Raw genomic sequence first — 15128 nt, 5'->3', positions numbered from 1 at the left:
CCTGCTGATGCACCTGCCTGCCTAAGTAGACCTTGAGTATCTGCACTTACGAATTCTTCCCACCTGTGTCCAAAACATGGCCTAGCTTGCTGCAGTCAGAGATGTGGTTATGGAGTCCATCATTTCTATATCAAGGCCATGATCTAGAGAGAAAATGTAACCTCTCATATTCCCTCTTTGCAAGCATAGCTTTCATGGAGACTGGGACACATTAGTACAAATGTTGGAAAGGAACTGATTTCCCCATCAGTCCCTGACCCAGTACAGTCATCACAGAGACATGGGACAACAACCGTAGCTCTTGGACACCTTCCAAATGCGCTTAGAAGATGCACTTGATCCAAGTGGAGACACCTTCCTATCTACTGGAAACAAGTGTTCAATTCAGGAGAAAGAGAAAGGCCCTGCTGACCTGTATGTGACAAGATATTTCATGGATAGAAGTAGAACTACAGATGAGTTGAAGAGAGAGACATCCCAAGGACAAGAGCTCTTTCGGCTCAGTCACCAAACTCAGGAAGTTCAGGCTCATCTTTTCTCTCTCTCATTGAGTCCATCTACTGGTGTCTCTATTACTGTTACTGACCTGTCTTCCCATATGCAACTTTCTCCAGTCCATGCCCTTCTTGTCTTAAAGGCCCCTTGGGCTTCTAAGACTCTTCCGCCTCATTGACCTCAGGTTTGTGCCTCAGAAAAGGTGTGTGGGAAAGCATTTTTTAAAAGGTTTTTATTTATTTATTTGACAGACAGATCACAAGTAGGCAGAGAGAGAGGAGGAAGCCGGCTCCCCGCTGAGCAGAGAGCCTGATGTGGGGCTTGATCCCAGGACCCTGAGATCATGACCTGAGCCGAAGGTAGAGGCTTTAACCCTCTGAGCCACCCAGGTGCCCCAGGAAAGTATTTTTGAGCATAGATTTTTCAAATGGCCTCAGGACAAGCCAGGTTAACCCTGCTTCAGAGGGATTAACGTGCACGTGATCCTTTGAGCATGTTAGGCCTCAGGGTAAAGCCCAGAGCTTGATGTTGGAGCAGATCTCTGACACTGAATGAGCCCATTTAACTTTATGTATGAGGAAACTGAGCCCAGAGAGGTCAGGTGACTTGCCCATCCTCACACAGCCTGTATATAACCTTTCACCCAGGAGTAAAGTGCCCTTCACACTCCATTGGCCTGTGTGCTTGTCTTCTTCCACACCTTTACCTGCTAAAATCAGATTGAGATGAAAACTGGCTACGTTCTGGGGGTACAACAGTGGTTCTGAAACTTTGTTTCATATTAGAATCACTTGGAGAGCTTAAAATAATATTGACGTCTGGCTGCATACAAGATCAGTTAAATCACAACTTCTGGGCTGAGTTCCAGGTGACCAGGTACCGGAACCAAGGCAAATAGCTTGACTTGGCTGTGCCTGGGAGTGAGGAAGGGTAGGAGAGGACAAGTGGCTTGGAGGGTCCAGTCCCATTCTGGCATCCTGTAAGCCTGTGATTCTGGTAGGGGGAAGCAGTGAGACAGGGGGATTGCTTTGGTCTACTGGGATTTAGGACTGTTTTTAAGTGGGACCTGCATCTACCAGAGAATTTTGATGGTCTACAAATTATTTTTGCATCCAGAGGAATTGGACCAGTCCACCAGGCTCTCTTGATGCTGCCATTTAGAAATAAACACCCTCACTGCTTGGGGACAGAGGAAGGGCTGAGTACGTGACAGAAAATTTTTCCTTGACCTCTGGAGAATATTCTGACAGTGTCTCTGAAGATGGAGACAAATGTCTTCTTTGGTTAAGAAGTCTTTAGATGATTTGAATATAGGTTTACAAGTACTTTTTTGGTAAGGTAGAAAACTGTAGTATTTAAAAATTAAGAGCCAATTTTATGAATTTAGAACCAAATATACTTAGATTGATAAATTGTTAAATGCAGACACTGGTAAGAATAAAAGCTAAGGGATAAGGGGCTTTAACAGTCATTTCTTTTTTGTAAATTTTACATTCAGTATAGTCTAAAACTGGAGCCTATCTACCTCTATATATTTCTATGTATCTCTATGTGGCTTTGAAATGTGTCACTATATGGTAGGTGCCAATTCTCCTGCCTCACCCATATTTTCTTCCCTTTGTTCATACTAGTGTAAGTAAAGAGATGTAATCTGGCCAAAGAAGAGAGGGAGTTGGTTAAGAGGGCTGATCCCTGGCTCTCTGGGCTTCTGCTTGGACACCTGGGAAACCCTTATTCATTCTTCACCAAGTAACAGGGCACCTAGAGGAGTGGGGTGAAACAGCCCTAGCCAGCCAGATGTCCTCCATGCAATTATCTCAGCTTACATCATAGCTGTGGATTACCCTCAAAGATCTTCAAAGTTCTGGGTTCTTCTGATTTTTTTTAGTTTTCCTGGGAGTCTTGCTAGGGATGTCACAAACTAAATCAGTCTACCATAAGATTTTGTAGAGTGCTTATATATTTCCATGCCTGCCATGATCATCTGCCTTCTCAGTCCCTGAGATAGCTCTTTGCTCTTGGTGAGAAAATATGTTAACGAATGGTTATATATTATTTTACAATGTACAATTTTATATAGTGATTATTTTATAGTTATTAATCTCATTTCATAGATCAATTATGTACATATATATTTTTGACAGAGAGAGAGCACATGAGTGCTTCCTGGGGGTGGAGAGGAAGGGGCAGAAAGAGAGAAAGAGAGACAATCTGGGTGGGGCTGAATCCCATGATCCTGGGATCATGACCTGAGTCAAAATCAAGAGTGGCATGCTTAAACTGACTTAGCCAGCCTCCCACCCCAATTAATATTATATAATATAATAATATAATATTATAATATTACAGATTTTGCTGCAGGCTTCCTGTAAGGTCAGCTTCCATCCACAGGGCAGCTTCACCCAGGGATGGGGCCTTTCCTTGGGCTGCTGAATCCAGTGGTCCAGTGTGGTGCGACAGTGGCCCAGTTGCAACAACTGTCAGCTTTCCATAGGATGCACCACAGATGAACTTCACCCTCTGATCAATCCTGCTTCCTCCCTGCCCTGCCACAGAAGTCGAGAGCTAATCCATATCCTGCTTGCCAAAAATCAATCTCAAAATCTGCTTCCAGAGAAACTAACTCGAGACAGCTGAGAGTGGGAAGGAAGGCAATTTGGAGGGATTTTGGAGCTAGATTGCATCTCATCTGGCTGGAAACGAGAACCCCTTCATAGACTAGGTGGAACAGCCATGGCCCGGATACAGCGGCAGTCTAAGCATTAACACTGTCAAGGGCAACGGGATAGTAATTGCTCATTGCCACTGAAGCAAATAGAGATGCTTTGTGTAGCAAGAAAGCTGAGACGACCCAAACCCAGGATTAATTAGAGTGCTCAAGCTCTGGTAAGGTTAGTCAGCTACCCACAGGAGATCTGTTAGGCTGTGCGGTGTGTGTGTGTGTGTGTGTGTGTGTGTGTGTGTGTGTGTGTGTCTGAGAGAGAGAGAGAGAGAGAACCTAAAACTTGCTCTAGAGGCTTCAGGTGGATGCCAACCACCTCCTCTGAGCCTGCAGCAATGGCCCACCACGTCCCTATTAAAAACAAGTGCTGTCTCTCCATTTTCTTCCTACAACCAGAACGATTACTCTAGCTCTTCTTTATTCTCAAGTCCTGCCCTTTGAGCTACCAGTTAGGGAGAGAAATTGGTACCCCAAATAAGCAGGCAAAACGGGTCGGATTCAGAGGAGCAGAAGTAGTTTTCATTAGAGCCATAAAGTGCGGCTGATTGTTTCCCTTTCCGGATAACGACATCTCCCACTATCACTGTGGGCTTTCCGGTGTCAGGGGAGCTGCCTGACCCTTGCAAATTCAGTTTTTCCCATTCTAGTCTTCTCCCTATCATCTCCCCCTTCGCCCTAGAACATGCTCAAGAAATTTGATGAGAAAGAAAATGTGTCTAACTGCATCCAGGTGAAAACGTCAGTTATTAAGGTTATTAAGAATCATGGGGTGCCTGGGTGGTTTAGTGGGTTAAAGCCTCTGCCTTCTGCTCAGGTCATGATCCCAGGATCCTGGGATTGAGCCCCGCATTGGGCTCTCTGCTTCCCCCCCGCTCTCTGCCTGCCTCTCTGCCTACTTGTGATCTCTGTCAAATAAATAAATCTTTTGAAGAAAAAAAGAGAATCAATTGATAGAGTAATTTCCAGTTGTGGAACCATGGCTTAATCATAATGGCTAAGAAAGAGGCTGTCAAAATAGTGTGGTGCCATGAACATATAGAAATCCTTACAGTGAATGGAGAGTTACTACTTCTTAGACAAAGAGAAGGGCCTTTTTATCCAACCCGAAACTTACTTCACAAATATCCTTTTATCTTGCGGCACCAGCAGGTTGATAAAGGAGCTTTCAAATTTGTACTCAGTGGAGCAAATATCATGTGTTTGGGCTTACTCTTCTCCTGGAACAATAGGTAGGATTGTTGCAATCATGTCAGAAGGAAAACAGCGTGCTCTGTGGGTTGGAGTCATGAAGATGTTTGCAGAAGATATTGAGAAAGTCAACAAAGGAGTTGACATTGAAGATGTCCATTGTTTAAATGATGGTCTGTGGCATATAAAAATCTATCAATGAGCCTCAAAACAAATACAGTTGGGCAAACTGTGGATATGGTGCTTTATCAGTGTTTTTGTCTGTGTATGACAGCATGAAGACAACACTCCTGTGGTTATGCTGGATAAAGTCAATGGATGCTAAAAAAGAAAAAAAAAAAGAACTTGTTATCACCTTGCTTGGAGACAATGCAGGCATCTCTCTGCAAGGCAGCATCACTATAAGACCTGTACCTGTCTTCTCTCCCAGCCATCAGGCTATAACTCCCCCAGAAAAGTGGCATGACCCAGCTGGGAGAAGACATGTGGGACTGAATTCTCAGGGTACTTGAACTTTGTGGCCAAACCACAAAGATGGGACGCTCTCCTGAAATACAAGATTTAACACCCTGGCAAATGCCCCAGAAGATAGTGTGATCTCAATACTGGGGATGGCTCCTGGAAGGAGGGGGCAGAGGGAGAGGGAGAGAGAATCCGAAGTGGATAAGGAGTGTGGAGCCTGATGTGGGGCTCGATCCCAATACCCTGAGATCAGACTGCAGCCAAAATAAAGTTTCAGCTACTTAGCCAACAGTGCCAGCCAGGCGCCCCAAGATTATTGTATTTTTATTTTTGCTGGGAGTAACTTCACTTGAAACCAGTGGCTATTTCTGGAAGGGGTATAAATTAACCAGCACACTCTGGAATGAAAACCATCTTCCTTTTCAGAGGACTCAAACAGACCATTCCGAGGTATGCCAGAATATGGCCTACAGAGAAATACATTTTGTTTAAGAATAAAAACAACAGCGTGCCTGGGTGGTTCAGTCATTAAGCATCTGCCTTCCACCTAGGTCATGATCCCAGGGTCTTGGGATCAGGCTCCCTGCTCTGCAGGGAAGCCTGCTTCTCCCTCTCCTACTCCCCCTGCTTGTGTTCCCTCTCTCACTGTGTCTCTCTCCGTCAAATAAATAAAATCTTTTAAAAAAATAAATAATAAAAATAACCAAAATCCATCAGGGAAATGCTTTGCTGTTTAGCAGAAACTTCTGCAGGGCCAAAAAGCCTTAGCCATCCAATCTGCAAATCAGGGTTCTATGCTACCAGAGACTGGGAGGCTGGAACTGCCTTCAGGCTTGGGGATGAGCCTCTCAGGAATGCTGGGAATTCAAGGAGGGCTTGTCCAAGGAAGGTAGGTTCATCCAGCTGGTAAAAATGGTACTATGTGTTTTAGTCTTTGAAGACTTAAAAATAATACATTTAGGGGCTCCTGGGTGGCTCAGTGGGTTAAGCCTCTGCCTTCAGCTTGGGTCATGATCCCAGGGTACTGGGATCAAGCCCCACATCGGGCTCTCTGCTTGACGAAGACTCTGCTTCTCCTTCTCTCTCTGCCTGCTGCTCTGTCTACTTGTGATCTGTGTGTGTGTGTGTGTGTGTGTGTGTGTGTGTGTGTGTGTGAAATAAATAAAATCTTAAAAAAAATAATACATTTAATTTCTTGGGGCACCTGGGTGCTAAGTGGGTTAAAGCCTCTGCCTTCAGCTCAGGTTATGATCTCAGGGTTATGGGCTTGAGCCCCGCATCAGGCTTTCTGCTCAGCATGGAACCTGCTTCCTCCTCTCTCTCTGCCTACTTGTGATCTCTGTCTGTCAAATAAATAAATAAAGTTTAAAAAATAATACATTTAATTTCTTGAAATTTCTGAAGAGTTTATAATACTATGCATGGCACACCAACTCCCCTCTTTGCCCAGGACCTCCTCCCCTTCGTATTAGCCACTGTGTTTGGTTTCCTGGGTACCCTTCCAGAATGTTGTATGTATATGCAAGCAGGTATGATATATTTTCTATATCATATATATGTGTGTGTATACATATACACATATATACACACATGTATATTTTAAGATATATTAGTCTGTAGTGTTTTTTTTAAAATTTTATTTACTTACTTAACAGATCACAAGTAGGGAGAGAGGCAGGCAGAGAGATGGGAGTGGGAAGCAGGATCCCTGTTGAGCAGAGAGTCCAATGTAGGACTCGATCCCAGGACCCTGAGATCATGACCTGAGCCGAAGTCAGAGGCTTAACCCACTGAGCCACCTAGGCGCCCCTATACACATATATTTTTATATATTATATATTATATCTCTCTATATATATGTTCTTCACCCCCTCTCATTTAAAGGTACAAATGGTAGTATACTAGGCACAGTTTTTTTTAAATCTTGCTTCTTTTTTTTTTTTTTTAAAGATTTTATTTATTTATTTGACAGAGAGAAATCACAAGTACACTGAGAGGCAGGCAGAGAGAGAGAGAAGGAAGCAGGCTCCCTGCTGAGCAGAGAGCCCGATGCGGGACTCGATCCCAGGACCCTGAGATCATGACCTGAGCCGAAGGCAGCGGCTCAACCCACTGAGCCACCCAGGCGCCCTTAAATCTTGCTTCTATTCATTTGATAATATCTTGTAAATCATTCTTTCAGCACATAGTTTCTTTATCATTTTCTAAGGCTGCATGGCAGCCCACTGAATACATTTGCTATAATTCATTTAGCAGCTCACATTGGAATAAACACTCATACTCAATAGCCTTTTGATATTACAAACAATGCTGCAAGGTATAACCTTGGATTATATTATTACACTGCTGGCAAATCTTTTTTTTTTTTTAAGATTTTATTTATTTATTCGACAGAGAGAGATCACAAGTAGACAGAGAGGCAGGCAGAGAGAGAGAGAAGGAAGCAGGCTCCCCGCTGAGCAGAGAGCCCGATGCGGGCCTCGATCCCAGGACCCTGAGATCATGACCTGAGCTGAAGGCAGTGGCCTAACCCACTGAGCCACCCAGGCGCCCACAAATCTTTTTTTTTAATGATTTTATTTAATAACTTTTTTTCACAAAATCTTTTTTTTTTTTTTTTTTTTACAAATTTTATTTATTTACTTGAGAGAGAGAGAGACGGCGTGAGCATGAGCAGGAGGGGAGGGACCAAAGGAGAGGGAGAAGCAGACTCCCTGCTGAGCAAGGACCCCCCGATGTGGGGCTTGATTCCAGAGCCCCAGGATCATGCCCTGAGCTGAAGGCAGATGCTTAACTGACAGCCACCCAAGTACCCCTTAAAAATTGCTTTTAAAATTTTATATTTATTTAACTAATCTCTACACCCAACATGGGGTTTAAACTCACCACCCCGAAATGAAGACTCACACTCTTCAGACTGAGCCAGCTAGCCACCCCTCTATATGAAAAAGTTCTAAAAGATTTGTAACTTGGGGTATTTCTAAATACACGAGTAGTTGATATTCCCAGTAAGATATGCTGATCCTGGCCAGATAACTTCTTGAACCTAGGATAATAGATCATGGATTATTCTGGCCCATTGAACCTGTGTACCTAGGAGTGGGGGGGATCCACAGGGGAGTTTGAAGTAGCTAGTGGAGGTGGAGAGGGAGAGAAGTATGCTTTTATCCATGATGACCATTCAGACGAAGATGATACAGAGCCCAGATGTGAGGGCTGGAGAAATCAGGGTTGGAAGATAAGTATTTGGGGGCCGGGGCCTAGAGATAATGGTTGAATTGAAAGGTAGGACCTTCACGGGTGCTAATACTTCTCTGTCCTCTAGAATGTTCTGATTCTAGGTCAATCACAACTCCCACACCCATTCCGTGTATAACATTTGGCCCGAAGCCTGGTCTCCAGGAACCCATTTCTTCATCTGGGAAGTGTGAAAACTCTACCCATCTTATGAGGTTTCCGAAGACTTAGTGTCATAGTACCACCATCATTGTTATCGCCCTTTCTTCTCCATGTGGAGCAGAGGAGAAAAAGCACATTTCTTTCCTCCCTTGAGCCTCATCTCCACTCTATGAGGTCTGGTCAATGGACATTATCTATTTTCCATATGAAGAGACAGAGGCCTCAACAGGGGCAGTCTCAACAGTGCAGAGGCCACTTGCCCCTCCCTGCCAGAGACCATGCCCCAGATACCTTCACCCTATCCCCAGCCCTACCACGGATGACAGTCCTGTTGATTGAGCTCTTTATGTGTGTCCTGAGCCAAGCTGTGGATGGAGTGAGATGGGGTGTCTTGGCAGGCTGGTTGAGTGGCACCTGCTTACCCCATCCCCACTGGAGTCTCTGGCCCCCAGACTGGAACTGAGGCTATGTCAAAGTCTTCACTTCCCTGGAGAACCCCTTAAGCCATGTTCTGCCCTGTGGAGTGCCTCAATTCACTCCAGAAAATTTCCAGATGAATAGGTATCTCTCTGTAAAAGAACCAGAGTGGATGAGGAAGAAATTCTTGAAGATTTGGCACTCCTGAGTTTGGGAAGAGAATGAGCTGTGTGCTGGGGAGCTGGAGCCTTATTTGTCCTAGCTTCAGTCCCCCTCAATTTAAATAATCTCTCCTGGATGCCCAGGGAGTCCCAGAAGGGCCTATTCAGGACCCAAAGAATAACACTCTCAGGCAGAAGGATTTATCTCATGCCAAGGAAGGAGTCAAGTAGGAAGTGACCATCCCACTGCTGGGACATGCGAAGTCAAGATCAGGATGTCCCCGGAAGGAAGAGCCTAGAAACAGTGAGGGGGCTTAGACAAGAAGTTTAAATCTCAAGAGCTAATAAAGGAGAAGGGGGCAATTCCCAAGCCAACTGAAAGCAACTTGGCTGGGTCTTCCGTAACATACCCTGGTCACCTTTATCCAGTGCTCCATCGCCTTGGCGCTACCCTTGCTTGGGTTGCCAAGGCAATTGGCCACACTGTTGAAATGGGTTATGGTGACATGGACTATGGGTTCCAGGTGTTCATTGCCAGGCTTATTCTTCTGGGATCAGATGGGGCCCAGGCACTGATGTGGGCACCACCTAGAACAGAACCTGGGGAACAAGGGGAATGTCACTCAGCTCTGCCACACCCCAGCGTAGTGTCCCAGGCAGGGGTCACGGGTCAAAGCTGGAACTCAGGAAGCTGAAGATGTAGCCTGAGCCTTTTGGGAGTGCCTGGGTTTAGCTGTCTTTTCACGGTAAGCACCCGCTACAGGACAATCCAGGACCCATTGCTGGCAAGGAAGGAAGAAAGACATTCGTATCCTGGCCATCCTACTTCTTTTTTATTAAGATTTTATTTGTTTATTTGACAGACAGAGATAACAAGTAGACAGAGAGGCAGGCAGAGAGAGAGAGAAGGAAGCAGGCTCCCTGCTGAGCAGAGAGCCCGATGCGGGACTCGATCCCAAGACCCTGAGACCGTGACTGGAGCCGAAGGCAGAGGCTTAACCCACTGAGACACCCAGGTGCCCATCTGACCATCCTCATTAACTCCAAGCTCCAGAAGGTGGTTTCAAGTCAACTCTTCCCAAAGGGGCATCTCCCACTCCTCCTGATCACCTCTCTAGTCCTACCCCCCATTCAGATGCATATTCCAGGGTGGCTGCTACAATCCTGGTTGTTTTTGTTTTTGTTTTTGTTTTTTAGGTCTTCTTGTAGTTAGGTACACATCAGATGCCTAATAAGTACTAAGGCTGTTGAGTGGGCAGATGCATGGGTGACCCTATGGATCTGGCCGGGCGCAGTGAGTTCCCCTCCCCCACCCAGCTTTCTATTTGTTCTTCCTCATTAAATCTGCACAGCCACTCTGTACAGTAGATTCTATGAGTGTCCATCTCTCCTGTCTGCAGGCAGACAGTAAAGTCTTCAGGGTTAAGAATGTTGCCCAGGTCACAAGTGGTGGAGCTGAGATTTGGACCCAGATCATAAGAGTCTTGATCAGGGAGAGACAGGTCTGGGGCAGCTTATAGCAGAAGGAAATCCTGCCCCAGCCCCTTCCTGAGAGCCCAGCTGCTCACTGCATCCATCAAGTCGACTACTCTGTCAACAGATTGGGAGGGAAATCCATGAGGTCAGAATTCCCTTTTAGCTAGTTCTACCTGGCAACAAGCCAGGGGCAGGGAGGCCCTGGGGCTGCAGCTGGCTCTGTCTCTATTTTTGGAGCTAGAGATGAAATTCTCACTACAGCTGATATTTGAGCTGAATCCATCTCGGGACCTGACACGTCCGTGCTGAAGAAGATGTTAGCACTTGCCCCAGTTCTAGAGAGCCTGATGGAGGTGACACTAGCCTGACACTTGGGAGTTATGGTAGAAACAGGTCTTGAGCTGCTTCTGGCTCTACAGTAAGCCCTGTTTCTGGCTCTACATCTGGAAGGAGCCCCAGACCTGGTGCTGGAGAAGAATAAAGAGAAAAGTTTAGGGGTGCCTGGGTGGCTCAGTGGGTTAAGCTGCTGCCTTCGGCTCAGGTCATGATCTCATGGTCTCTGCTCAGCAGGGAGCCTGCTTCCTCCTCTCTCTCTCTGCCTGCCTCTCTGCCTACTTGTGATCTCTCTCTGTCAAATGGATGAATAAAATCTTTTAAAAAAAAGAGAGAGAGAAAAGTTTACCTACATAACTGACTTTATCTATGTGCCTTTCCGCAAACAGGAATGATCCTACTCCCTTGAAAGGAATACCCACCCCGTGAACCCCACCCCAGGTGGCCTCTCCAGTTCACAATTCTCTTTACCCTGTGACTCTGCCTCAGTGGGCTCTAGAGGTTCCATAAAAGGAGAATGGTTCTTCAGGTCTTAGTTACACAAATTGATATGCACAGGGGCCACCTTTTGCTTGAAACATGGATGGTGCAGGGACTGCTAGATATCCTGCAAATTCTGGTCAGGCCAGGTACTCAAGATGGGAGTGAAAGGCACTGAAGAGAGTCATGTGTAGGGCAGAGTCAGAGGTCTGGCCTGGCCCTCCTCACTAGGCTCTTTTAGCACATTTTTATCAGTATGGGTCCCCGAGGACAGAGTCAGCACACTTCCAACCCCTCTGAGGCTGTCCTTGTGATGGAAGTCTTGGTCATTCATCAGACACGACAAAGAACCTGTGGACATCTGGTCTTCCCTGTGACATTCTTCTCCCCATGGCCATGGAAGAACCTGCCCATTCTCCATGCAAGCAGACAACAAGACAAAGGTTTGAGGCAGTTTTGTGAGCAGATCACTCACCATACCTCTGTTCTGGGCCCCAGTTGTGGAGGCTAGGTGATGGAGAGAGGCAGCCAGAGCAAGATGGAACTATGGAAGGGATAGGTCTCTCAGGAACCAACTCATCCCACCCTGCACTGTGCTTCCTGGGGTGGGGAGTTGGAACTACATTCATAGCTCCCTTTAATTCATTTCCTCATGCAGGGAAAGGCCCCAGACTTCAGCCCTCCCATGGAAATCAATGAGATTTGATCCATGATATCCAAGGTTCTGCCAGTTCCTCCCCAACTAGAACCCCTATACTCTCCCATCCTTCTCTGTGGAGACAGGGGGTCCCCTCTTGTTTTATTTGGTCCTGTCATCCATCACTGTGGTCAGAATATGAAAGAATTCACCCATATCTAAGGAAGCCTCAAGGGTGTCACATCTAATGTATTGCAGATATGACTACTTATAATGTCTAGAGTAATTGTCTGACACAGATTTTTAACTGAGCCCCAGAGATGTGTTGAATTATCTGTGTCTAGGAAAGTGTCTTCATGTATTAAGTGCTGATTGCCACCTTTGTATGAAAAATTAACACGTGATGCTATAGTGATTATGTTGTGCATTATATCCCCAGTACTGCTTTAACTGACAACTGGAAATTTGTACCTTTTGACTATCTTCCTCCAATTCCTCCTCCCCTAGGTGTGGTTAATACTTTTTAATTGTGTGTTGAGTTTGGGGATATCTCACCATATCTTTTAATACTTAGTGCCTCAGAAGATCTAAAATCTAGCACTGACTATATTCTGTGTTGTTCTCTTGGGAAGAAGACCTGAGTTACTAGCATGGGTATCTCACTTAGATTTTACATATATGTATATAGTGTGTTGTTCATATTACTTGCTTTGATGATAACCAAAAACAACCCCCACCGAGTTTTGAGTCATTGTATCCTACAGAGAATTCCTCTCTGTGGGCTATATGCTTCCTGTATCCTGGCTGGGTTGAAAAGCTCAATTACAAGCAGTTTCATCTTTTCTAGAGAAAAAACTTTTAGGTGAACAGAGCATACCTTTTCATATATTCTCCTTGTGGAAGTGAATCAGTTGGGAAAGTATTTGGTGGCATATAAAGAAAAGTCAACTAGGGCAGATGGTCTAAAATAGGTTAATTTTTTATCACTCAGTAGGGTGTCCAGGAGAGGCAGTCTGTGGCTGGTGTAGTAACTAAAAGACCATGCTCTTCCTTTCCTTCAGTCAGCCCATTCTTAAAATTCGATTAACATCTTCATATTTGCATATCATGGTTACAAGATGTTTGCTGCGTCATCAGCCTCAAAACTGTGTCCCAAGAAGGGAAAAGTGAAGGAAAAACAATTTCCAACTCAGTCTGATCTTTTTAATTAGGAAAACAGTGGGGGCGCCTGGGTGGCTCAGTGGGTTGGGGCCTCTGCCTTCGGCTCTGGTCATGATCCCAGGGTCCTGGGATCAAGCCCCACATCGGGCTCTCTGCTCTGCAGGGAGCCTGCTTCCTTCTCTCTCTCTCTCTCTCTCTGCCTACTTGTGATATCTGTCTGGTCTGTCAAATAAATAAATAAAATCTTTAAAAATTTTAGGAAAACAGTGGTGTTCTGGAAGCTCCACCCATAAGCCCATATATTTATCTCTTAGGCCAGAACTGTGTCATATGGCCAGCTCTAGCTGAGAAGAAACTTGAAAAATTTGGGCACAGTGCTACTCTGAATAAAAATTTGGGTTGGTTAGTAAGGAGCATTATGAGAATGGATACTTTATGGGCAACATGTAGTGTTTGCCATGGTATCCTTGCTAAAATGGTGATCATCGGATCTAAAATTTTTGTACATAGTTCTGGCCCCTTTAGAGATCGTATAAGGAAAAAGGAGAAGATCTAGACAAGGACAACTTAAATCATGGAAAGGGAAGGGGAATTGTCTGCTGTAACCTGCAAAGGGCATTGGATTTGGAGTTAGAAGTTCTAACCTTCTTATCTTATTCTTTAACTTACAATCTGTGTGATATTGGTTGCATCCACCTCTCTTAGCCTTTTTTCCTTGATGGTAAATTGGGCAGAGTGTTAAAGAGAGAGAAATAGATATTGGGTAAGCAACTGTGAATGTTACTGGTGGTTGCATCTTGCATAGAAAAACAAGATATCTTCATGGCATATTCTTCATGTAATCTCGTTTGAAGGGTGGTTAAATATGATTTACCAGGAGTTTCTATTTCCCAAAGGGGAGTGACATTCAACTATTTAGAGTATGTGCCTTAGGCAATATGGGGGAAGAAAGATGATATTTCCAGCAGTTTTCTCTCCCATGTACAAGAAATACACATCTACTTGGAGGAACTACTTCATGTAACTTGTTAGAACATAGACTGTAATCAGTTATCATATCTCCTATGAATCTGGTAATGATGCATTTGAAACTCTTTCTCATGTATTGTTGGTGTTCCTCAAAAATTTCATGATTTTAGTGACCTACTTATGTTTAGGGATGAAACTCTAGATGGATCAGTATCAGTAATGGGATTGTAATTCCTCAGATCAAGGACAAATTCTAATTTTGGTGGTTTAGTCAGTCATTCACGAAATATCTACTGAGCGCCTACTATACATCAGCCACTGTCCTAGATGTGGTCATTGTGAATAAGAGAAAGAAGGTCCTCACCTTCATAAAGCTTATATTGTACTGAAGGATACAGCAGATGTATAAACAGGTGAGCTAGATGGCCCTTCCTTTTGGATGTTCAGAAACTTGTTTCCTGGATGGTATTACTGACATATTTTTCAATTTCTCAAAAATTCAAATATCTTAACTTTACTTTTGTATTCAATTAACAGATTCAACACTTTGCCCAACACTGCTAAACACTGGGATATGTATTTTCTTAGAGTCGTATAGAGATAAATTGGGTCCTTTACAGTCACCCTTGGGTGGAATATTACACGTATTGCTCTCTAATAATGTTTGAAAGTGGACAAGTGTGTGTATTTAGGAGACCAGCTAGAGCTGGAATTACTTGTAGGGGTGACAGTGAGAGTAAACACTAGCGAAGGTCAAGTAAAGATTGGCCCTGGGTCTTGAAGAACCAGTATGGCCTGAATGGCCAGCGTGGCAGACAGTAGGTAGAAGGGAGGGAGAATATTCCAGAAGGGCAAATCCTGGAAAGAAGATCCAGTGTCAAGAACAAACAAGAGATTTCAGGGGACCAATGGGAATTCACTTAGGATGGAATGTGAGTAATAGCAGAATAAGAGATATTGCCCGGTAAGGTCAGTGTGTGGGGCCCTAGAACGGGAATTTGCCCATTATTCCCACTAAATAGTGGATCCCTCAAGATCCTTAATCAGCGGCTATCCTTTAGCAGATGGAATACACTAGTGCCTCGATGACAGCCGATTCCGACTCCTACTCAGCAGTCTCTCCAACCCTAACGCCCACCCCAACTACAGTTTTCCTTAGGGATGAGGTGGTCACCGAGTTCCGAGCCAAGGTAGTGTTTAATGGGCCCTCAGGCCCTTGGCTGGGTGG

The 15128-nt window shown here is 44.7% G+C and overlaps 1 pseudogene across 1 annotated transcript; it reads left to right on the top strand.

The window, feature by feature from the left end:
* Nucleotides 1-3899: 3899 nt before the first annotated feature.
* On the top strand, nt 3900-5157 carry LOC309851173 (malignant T-cell-amplified sequence 1-like; annotated as a pseudogene). The gene is made up of 2 exons: nt 3900-4002; nt 4184-5157. The product of its transcript is annotated as a malignant T-cell-amplified sequence 1-like (transcript).
* Nucleotides 5158-15128: the final 9971 nt, after the last annotated feature.

Source organism: Mustela nivalis (genome assembly GCF_964662115.1).
Source record: "Mustela nivalis genome assembly, chromosome: 1".
In the NCBI taxonomy this organism is placed as follows: domain Eukaryota; kingdom Metazoa; phylum Chordata; class Mammalia; order Carnivora; family Mustelidae; genus Mustela; species Mustela nivalis.
Note: the sequence above shows the minus strand (reverse complement) of the source record. Positions and strands in the feature narration are given on the sequence as shown.